Raw genomic sequence first — 9,626 nt, 5'->3', positions numbered from 1 at the left:
AGGCGGTTAGAGGTGCTGGGATTCTGCCCCAACTCCCGGCAGTGGGGGCGCATTAGCCACGGGCAGGCAATGGTGTGGGACGCATTAGGGCTTCGGTTTCCAGGGCTTTGTAACAACCCAGAGCACCTCAGAGTGCAGTAGAGGCAGACAGAGGTGGCAGCTCCGCGGTCCACTTCCTGGTAAGACTGGAACGTGCCTTTGGCAGAAGTTAGTGCTACAGGCGAGGGTGGTAGCGTTTCGGCGTGGCTATAATGCAAATTGTGGCACAGTAACACAAGTTGCCACGGTAAATAATTCCCGCCGCCACCAATGACTAGGTCTTTAGGGTTTCTGTACCTGTAATTCCAATCACTACTACATAACATAAGTAAACCACGTTCATCTGCGTCCAAAGATAATGGAAGGGACTATTCTCTGGAGTTCAATGAAGCTGGACTAGAAATGTGAAGCCTCAGAAAACAGTGTCTTTGAAAATCCTCTCTCCTCCAGAAATTGATTTTTTGGGTAAATTTTTTACCCTCGAAAACTCGGAAAAAAGGGTATTCTATATTGCGATTTGTAGGATAACAGTATACTTCTAGAGTTCTGTCCAGTATTCAATGCTCCAAAATTTATTTTTTAAAAGTATCTAGCATTAGATCATTACTCTTCAAAGATAAACTGATATTCAGAGCGCTACTCAAGATGCACTATGACCTGTAGAGGGCACTGGTATTTTTACCAAGAGAAAAAGTAGGAACCTGATGATAGAGATTTTGAGGTGGATTAAGGGACATTAGCAACCACTTCCATTTATTCCTGTAGAATTGATTAAAGAGGTGGGAGAGCTTTTGTTTCTATCTCAAATCTCTGGCCCTGAGTTACCTGAGATTATAAATTTTACTCCATATATCAAATCAAATTTTACTGCATATATCCCTTGCCCTCTGCTAAAAGCAAGCATTCACACTCACACATTCCTGAAAGGACATAGGATAGTTAACCAGATATATAAAATATAGCATGATAGGTGAGGAAAATGAGGTAAAAAAAGAATAAATATAGGATATCACAGAGAACCCAGGCAAGTTTAATCACGAGATAACATTACATTGAATCCTAAACACTTGCTAGAGATGGCTGCAAATTTAACTTCAAGCCAATGTGGTAGAAAAGGTAGAACCTATGGGAGTCTCAATATCTAAAACACTGTTTCCTAAGCCAGTAAAGAACTCCTTTCCCACTAAACCCCAATCTTTTTAGTAGATCCCTAGAACTGACATATTAAAATATTACTATATATGTGCATAAAACTATGAGCTTCTTAAGCTTATAGCTCTTAGACAACTATAAAATTAAAGACCAAATGATTAGAAAGAAAACTAGAAAACAGCATATTAACAGTGTCAAGTCAATTAAGTATGACAAATGATGTTTTTCAGAAATGAAAGTACTTCGTAAAATGTGAATATGAAGCTCACTACTTGCATACAGGTTATTTTAAATTTAGCTGGCCTATTCTACTGGATGCATGTAATGATTTCTTTATCCTCCCACTCTTCTCTATTTGGTTACTATTGCATGCCTTGATATTATCTTTCATTTTGCCAATAAAAGAATCGGAATATTTCAGTATTATCTGGTCTCAAATACTATTGTAAACACAAATGAAAACATGGGCCATGACATTTCTATTAGTGTTTGTTTATGAGATAGTCATCCAGATAACAGGGGATTCTCATAAATATTTTAAGGTCGTTGTATTTTCTTTTCATTTTTCTTACCTAAAAACATGAGGTATTCTGGGAGGCCAAGACAGGTGGATTGTTTGAGCTCAGGAGTTTGAGACTAGCCTGAGCAAGAACCAGACCCTGACTCTACAGGGTTGTGGCGTTGTGGTGACTGCCTGTAGTCCCAGCTACTTGGAGGCTGAGGCAAGAGAATCGCTTGAGCCCAGAAGTTTGAGGTTGCTGTAAGCTATAATGCCACACCATGGCACTCTACCAAGAGTGACAAAATGCATCTGTCTCAAAAAAATAAAAAAAATTTAAAAATGAGGTAGAAAGAAGAGCTTGATCATTGATTGTCCATAACGATTATGGGAGAGAGAACAGTGGACTGCTGGATTTGAAGTACAAGTGAGAGGGTAAATGTTAATAAGGAAGGGATAAATATAGAGTCACAAATTTGTTGGCCAATCTAAGGAGTTAAATATAAGATTTGTTAAATTTGAGATAACGGATGGGACAGCAAGATGTAAATGTCCAGGAGGCAGTTAGACCAATATATCTGTAGTTCAGAAAGGAGTGTCTGGGCTGCAGAAAGAAATCTGGGAATATATAGCATGTATTAATAGTAGTTGAAGACATATGGTGGATATCATTTAGGGCTACAAAATAAGAATAAAAGTCTACCTCAGCCAGTACTTTGAGGAACATTTACATCTTTAAGGGCCAGGTAGAGAAAAAAAGAGCCTCCCAAAGACAATGCAAAGGAGAGTCTGGGGGTTAAGAATTAGGAAAGCCGCTATTATACCAGGGACTTTACCTAACAAATGCAAACATTGAACCTAATTCTTTGTACCCTCAGTTAACCTGAAACAATAAAAAAAGTCATGTAAAAAAAGAATGAGCAAAGCTTGATAACATGGAAGCCAATAGACAAAAGAGTTTTCAAATAAGAGGCAACACTACAGAGAGATCAAAAAAGACAGAGCCTGAAGATAATTTTGGCAAGTAGGAGGACTTCTTGAATACACTTTTAGTAGAATGATTCTATGACAAAGATTCCAATAGAAGCCATACTATAGGGAATTGAAGTGTGATGTGAGGTATTGAAAATGAGATAAGAAAGCTTTTCTAGAAGGTTGATTGTGAAGAAAAATGCTTTATAAAGTCTTTGTAAACATAACTTCTGATGAGACGGTGTAATAGTCTATCATTTGTATTACTTTCATGCCATTGAGTTGGATAGAATGAATTTGGCCAGGCATGGTGGCTCACACCTGTAATCCTAGGATTCTGGGAGGCTAAGGCAGGTGGATTGCTTGAGCTTAGGAGCCCACGACCAGCCTGAGCAAGAGTGAGACCTTATCTGTACTAAAAATAGAAAAATAGGCTTGGCGCCTGTGGCTCAAGTGACTAAGGTGCCAGTCACATACACCTAAGGTGGTGGCAGGTTCGAATCCATCCTGGGCCTGCCAAACAACAAAGATGGCTGCAACCAAAAAATAGCCAGGCATTGTGGTGGGCGCCTGTGTTCCCAGCTACTTGGGAGACAGAGGCAGGAGACTCGCTTGAGCCCAGGAGTTGGAGGTTGCTGTGAGCTGTGATGCTACAGCACTCTACACAGGGGGACAGTTTGAAGCTCTGTCTCAAAAAAAAAAAAAAAAAGAAAAACAAGCTTGGCATTGTGGTGGGTGCCTGTAGTCCCAGCTACTTCCAGAGGCTGAGGCAAGAGGGTCACTTGATCTCAGGAGTTTGAGGTTGTTGTGAGCCATGACATCAGGGTACACTAGCCTGGGGCAAGAGAGACTCTGTCCTCATGCCCCCAAAAGAAAAAAGAATGATCTTGATTGCATTACTTTCATGTCATTTGTGTTGGTTTGTGCTGGTTGTTTCATTTTTATTTCTTTATTGTTTAAATGGTTGTGACAAACATCTTTTTTTTTAAACACAGATCTGATCTGGTTCTTTCGGCTAAATTGCTATAAGTAGAATTATTGGATTAAAGAATATAAACATTTTTTTAATGTGCTTGTTATGTCCACCAAATCATTTTCTACGCAGTGTAAGAGAATGCTAATTTCATTATACCTTAGCCAGATCTGAATTTCATTTTTTTTTTTTAAGAGACAGAGTCTCACTTTATCACCCTTGGTATTTTTTTTTTGTTGTTGCAGTTTGGCAGGGGCTGGGTTAACCCACCACCATTGGTATACAGGGCCAGTGTCCTACCCAGTAAACCGTGGGCACTGCCCAGAGTTTCATAATTTTTACAAACATTTTTGCATTCCCTACTAAAGGAGACCAGGCTCCTTAGAGAACTGATTGATTCTAGGTCTAAGATAGGGAAAGTTGAAGGTGAGCCTGCTAGTCAGAAAGTAAGAAAATGCTCTCAACAAATTAGGTACAGTAATTTCTTAATGGATTGGAGAAACCACTAAAAAAGAAAAAAACTACAACAAATTAGGTATAGATGGAATATACCTCAACACAACAAAGACCACATATAATAAGCCCACAGCTAGTATCATACTTAACATGAAAGGCTGAAAGCTTTTCTTCTAAGGTCAGGAACAAGATACCACTTCTATTTAACATAGTACTAGAAATTCTAGCCGGGGAAATTAGGCAAGAGAAAGGAAGAAAAGCCACCCAAATTTGAAAGGAAGAAGTTAAGTTGTCTCAGTTTGGACATGACAAGATCTTATATATAGAAAACGCTAAAGATTTTGCCAAAAAACTTGTAGAATTAGTAAATTCAGTAATGTTTCAGGATGTAAGATCAACATACAAAAATCAGCAGTGTTTCTATACACAAACAACAGACTACCTGCAAAAGAAATCAAGAAAACAATATCATTTACAATAGCTATAAAAATATTAAAATACCTGTTCTTAGGAATAAATGTAAACAAGGAAGTGAAAGACTTGAACACTGCAAATAAAACGTTGATGATAGAAATTAAAGAAGACAGAAATGAATGTAAATATATCCCATTTTTTTGTTGACTGGAAGAATTGTTAAAATGTGCATATTACACAAAGTGATCTACAGATTCAATGCAATCTCTATCAAAATTCCAATGGCATTTTTTCCCACAGAGATGGAGTAAAAAACCCCTAAAATTTGTATGGAATGAGAAAAGACTCCAAGTAGCTGTAGCAATCTTGAGCAAAAAGAACAAAGTTTAGACCCTACTTGACTTCAAAATATACTACAAAACTAAAGTAATTAAAATAGCATGGTACTGGCTTGGCACCTGTAGTATAGAGGTTATGGCACATACACCAGGGCTGGAGGGTTGGAACCCGGACTGGCTAAACAACAATGACAACTGCAACAAAAAAATAGCCAGGCATTGTGGCAGGCCCCTGTAGTCCCAGCTACGTGGGAGGCTGAGGCAAGAGAATCACCTAAGCCCAAGAGTTTGAGGCTGCTGTGAGCTGTGAAACCATCGCACTCTACTGAGGGCAACATAATGAAACTCCTGTCTCCAAAAAAAAAATAGCATGGTACCGGCATGAAAACATATGCATAAACCAACTAAACAGAACAAAGAGCCCAGAAATAAATCTACCCATTAATGGTCAAAATTGATTTTAATAAGGGTCAAAAATACACAATGAGGAAAAGACAATCTCTTCAATAAATAGTATTAGGAAAATGGGATACCCACCTGCAGAAGAAGGAAATTAGACCCTTATCTCACCCTAAAGAAAAAAATCAACTCAAAAAGGATTCAAGACTTAAATATAAAACTCCAAACTGTAAAAGTACTAGCAGAAGACCAAGGGGAAAAGCTTCATGATATTGTCTGGGGAGCAATGACTTGTGTCACCCTCAAAGCATAGGCAACAAAAGCAAAATAGACAAATGAAATTACATCAAATGGGAAAGATTCTACACAGCTAGAGAAACAACAGATTGAAGAGACAATTATGGAATAGGAGAATATATTTGCTAACTGTACATCTGATAAGGGGCTAATATCTAAATAGGTAAGAAACTCAAACAATACGATAGTAAGAAAACAAACAATCTGATTATAAAGTGGGCAAATGATGTGAGTAGACATTTTCAAAAGAGGACATATGAATGGCCATCAGGTATATGAAAAACCTGTTCAAGGCCGGGTGCAGTGACTCATGCCTGTAATCTCAGCACTCTGGGAGGCAGAGATGGCGGACTGCTTGAGCCCAGGAGTTCTAGACCAGCCTGAGCAAAAGTGATACCCTATCTCTACTAAAAATAGAAAAACTAGCTAGGTGTTGTGGTGAGTGCCTGTAGTCCCAGCTACTTGGGAGCCTGAGGCAAGAAAATTGCTCAAGTCTGAGAGTTTGAGGTTGCTGTGAGCTCTCTGATACCATGGCATTCAATCCAGGGTGGCAGAATGAGACTCCATCTCGGAAAAAAAAAAAAAAGAAGAAGAAGAAAGAAAGAAAAAACTGTTAATATCACTAATTATTAGAGAAATGTGAATCATTTTCTATTTATTTGTTTTAGAGATGGCATCTTGCTTTGTTGCCCAGGCTGGACTCAATTCCTAGGCTCAAGAGATCCTTCCTTCTCAGTCTCCCAAATAAGAGTAACTAGAACTACTACTGGGCATGTGCTACTGCCACCACACCAGGGTCACAGAAACAAAAATTAAAACTACAGTGAGATATTACCTTACACCTCTTAGAATGGCTACTATCAAAAAGACAACTGATAACAAGTATTGAAGAGAATGTAGGGGATGTACTGTTGGTAGGAATGTAAATTGGTATAGCTATTATAGAAAAAAGTATAGAGGTTCCTCAAAAATTTAAAAATAGAACTCTCATGTAATCCAGCAATCACAGTGGTATATCCAAAGGAAATAAAATCACTATCTCAGAAAGATATCTGCACTCTCATCTTTAATGCAGCATAACAGCGAACACATAGAATCAATTTAAGTGTCCATCAAAAGATGATTAGATAAGGAAAATATGATAATATACACAATAAAATACTATCTAGTCTTGAAAAAGATGGAAATCCTGCCTTTGTGACAACCTGGATAAACCTAGAGGATATTATGTTAAGTGAAATAAGTGAGGCACAGAGAGACAAATACTGCATGATCTCATTTATAGGGAATCTAAAAAAGTACTCACAGAAGTAGAGAGTAAAATGGTAAGGGGAGAGAAGAAAAAGAAGTAATGAAGGTCTGTTAAAAGGACTCAGGCATGTCCGGTGACTGCTCAAAGGGGACAAATCAGGGACAATCTGAGGATCAAAATGAATACTGGCCATAATAAATTATAACACATTAAAAAATTAAGTCCATATTGACAGTAATTTATGCAAAGAAAAAAAGAGAAGAAAAGCTATTTATTTATTTATTTGTTTATTTTTGAGACAGAGCCTCAAGCTGTCCCCCTGGGTAGAGTGCTGTGGCATCACAGCTCACAACAACCTCCAACTCCTGGGCTCAAGCAAGTCTCCTGCCTCTGCCTCCCAAGTAGCTGGGACCACAGGTGCCTGCCACAACGCCTGGCTATTTTTTATTTATTTATTTATTTTTTTGTTGCAGCCATCATTGTTTGGTGGGCTGGGGCTGGATTTTAACTCGCCACCCTAGGTGTATGTGGCTGGCGCCCTAGCCACTTGAGCCACAGGCGCCGAGCCGGAAAGCTATTTATTTTTATTAAAATGAAACTAATACATATAGAGAAATATAAGTATAGTACCATCAAACAATAGTTCTCACAGTAAGAATCCTAAATAGGTGCTCAGATGAAAGCTTTTGAGAAATAGCTACACAAAGACTAGGTATGATGTGTCATGCCTCTAATCCCAGCACTTTGGGAGAAGAGGTGGGAAAACTGCTTGAGGCTAGAAGTTTGAGTGAGACTCTCATCTCTACAAAAAATAGAAAAATTGGCTCGGTGCCTGTGGCTCAAGTGGCTAAGGTGCCAGCCACATACACCCAAGGTGGCGGGTTCCAATCCAGTCTGGCCCTGCCAAACAACAATGACGGCTGCAACTGAAAAACATAGCCGGGCATTGTGGCGGGCACCTGTGGTCCCAGCTACTTGGGAGGCAGAGGCAGGAGACTCGCTTGAGCTCAGGAGTTGGAGGTTGCTGTGAGCTGTGATGCCACAGCACTCTACCCAGGGGGGACAGCTTGAGGCTCCTGTCTCAAAAAAAAAAAAATTAACTGGGCACGGTGGCATGTATGATTGTAGTTCCAGCTGATTGGGCGGCTGAGGCAAGAGGACCACTTTAGCTTGGAAATTCAAGGTTACAATATATTATGATCTCACCACTGCACTCTGGCCTGGATGACAGAACAAGATCTGGTCTAAAAAAACTAAACAAAATGACAACAACCACCCCAAAAACACCCCAAAACAAACAAACAAACAAAAAACCCTCAAAACTCTCTATAGATAAAATTCATCTGGAATTAATTTTGGATGTCTAATATGAGGTGAGAATCTAAATTGATTTTTTTCTCTCAAGAATAAAAGCCTAGTTTTTCATCTCTTTCCATAGAAATTAAACCGTGAACGAATATAAATATTAGACTGTAAGCTTCTTGAGGACATAGACTGTGTTATATTCACAATTTTATGCCTAGTCAAATTAGTGATTCAAAAAATGTTTGTGGAATGCATGTTTTCTTTGGTCATACATGGAGTTTCTCTGTATATTTATATACACCAAAAGTTGTCTTGGCTGGGCTATCTATTCTGTTCATATGCTCTCTAGGTCTATTATATACTTTCTGGTACGTTTATGAAATATTAACAACTGGTGGACTAATTACTAGGAAGGACTTTTTTGCAAGGAGGGTCTTTTTTTGGAAGGCATCTTTACACATCTTTATGGGTTGAGGAGGAAGAGTCATTGGAAAAGGAGAAGTTATAGATAATGTTGCGAGGGAGACAGGTGGGGCTGGGAGGATTGAGCTGGGGAAAAAGAGGCCCATTTTACTCAGAGGTAAGGGAAACAGGACAGGGCAGAAGAGGATGCACAGGTAAATGTTGTGGCGGGGTTTGCGAGGTTGCTAAGGGTCACACTCAAATAACCTTGGCTTTTTCACTTGGGTAGAAGATGAGATGAGATTCTCTGCTGAGAATGACAGTCAAGGTGATAGAGTGGTGGTGGTGGTCTGGCACAGCAGTAATTTGGAGTAGAAAAAGAAGTTGACTACGGACTCCTAGAATGATTGCTGAAAGGCCCAGTCAAGGAGTGGAGGATGGTGAATGGGCTTTTGTAGGTACCCATTCGCAGGTTTCTGATACTCTGCAGCTGCTGAAAACACCAACTCAAGGAAACTAGGTAGAGATGTGAGAAAACTCTTGAGGAAAAGGGCCCGCAGAATTTAATTAAAATAATACCTCGGTTTAGGTTTTCTCTCCTTTCTGTCCTTCCTGCCAAGGTCTGCAGTTGGGTTCAGCAGACTTTGGCATATTTTCTGCAGTTAACACACAGCCCTCTTAGTAGGACAAAAATGACGAATAACGCCAACCAGCCTGAGCGAGAAAGGGATTGGAAACTTTACCAGCATAAGTATATGCATCACAAAACCTAAATGAAAACGTTAACAAAAGAGCCAACACCACATACTCTGGGTCAGACACTGTGCTGATCGTTTAAGTGCATTTACTAAATCCTCAGAAAAAATATTAAATGGGTCCTATTATTAACCCACGTACACGTCAGAGGTCAGACGTTGAAACAAACCAGCAATTTGTTTAAGCCAGCACGGCTATTGAAGACATGCAAGTCTGAAAACAGTCTTGGCTCTTAACACCGCTGCTCTGTACTACAAGTGAATTGTCAGTCCAGTAGGACGCCGAGGTGACAACGCGTAACATATATTACGAGTGCCCACAGTATCGAACACATACGGTAACTGCGGTCCAGCCTGTTCCCACCCGGTGACC

This window comes from Otolemur garnettii, unplaced genomic scaffold (genome assembly GCF_000181295.1).
Source record: "Otolemur garnettii isolate 467f Iridium unplaced genomic scaffold, OtoGar3 scaffold00013, whole genome shotgun sequence".
In the NCBI taxonomy this organism is placed as follows: domain Eukaryota; kingdom Metazoa; phylum Chordata; class Mammalia; order Primates; family Galagidae; genus Otolemur; species Otolemur garnettii.
Note: the sequence above shows the minus strand (reverse complement) of the source record.